This window comes from Myotis davidii, unplaced genomic scaffold (genome assembly GCF_000327345.1).
Source record: "Myotis davidii unplaced genomic scaffold, ASM32734v1 scaffold753, whole genome shotgun sequence".
NCBI classification, from domain to species: Eukaryota; Metazoa; Chordata; class Mammalia; order Chiroptera; family Vespertilionidae; genus Myotis; species Myotis davidii.
In genome coordinates, this window is record NW_006286231.1 from 1,694,708 (window position 1) to 1,695,168 (window position 461).

The window sequence follows — 461 nt, forward strand, 5'->3', positions numbered from 1 at the left end:
AAAGGTTGGTATCAGTCATAAGGAACATATTAAAAAAGACTACCAGAGGCTATTTCATGTTGTAAAAATCTCATTCTTTTCATGGGACAAAGGTTATTTACTAACAAAAGGAGGATATTTCAGATGTGAAAACTAAAAAAAACAGGAGGGCATGAAGGATCATGAAGATGACTCAGCTTTTTCCAGAAGCGCTGTTTGTAGCATGCACTACTTCAATGTCTGTGGATGCTGATTAAACTCTGGTACATTCCCGACGTTCCTAGATGCAGATCCATACAGAATTCAAAAACATATATATATATGTTTTTTATTGATTTCAGAGAGGAAGGGAGAGAAAAAGAGAGATAGAAACATCAATGATGAGAATCATTGACTGGCTGCCTTCTGCAGGCCCCTACTAGCGATCAAGCCTGCAACCCAGGCACATGCCCTTGACTGAAATCAAACCAGAGACCCTTCAG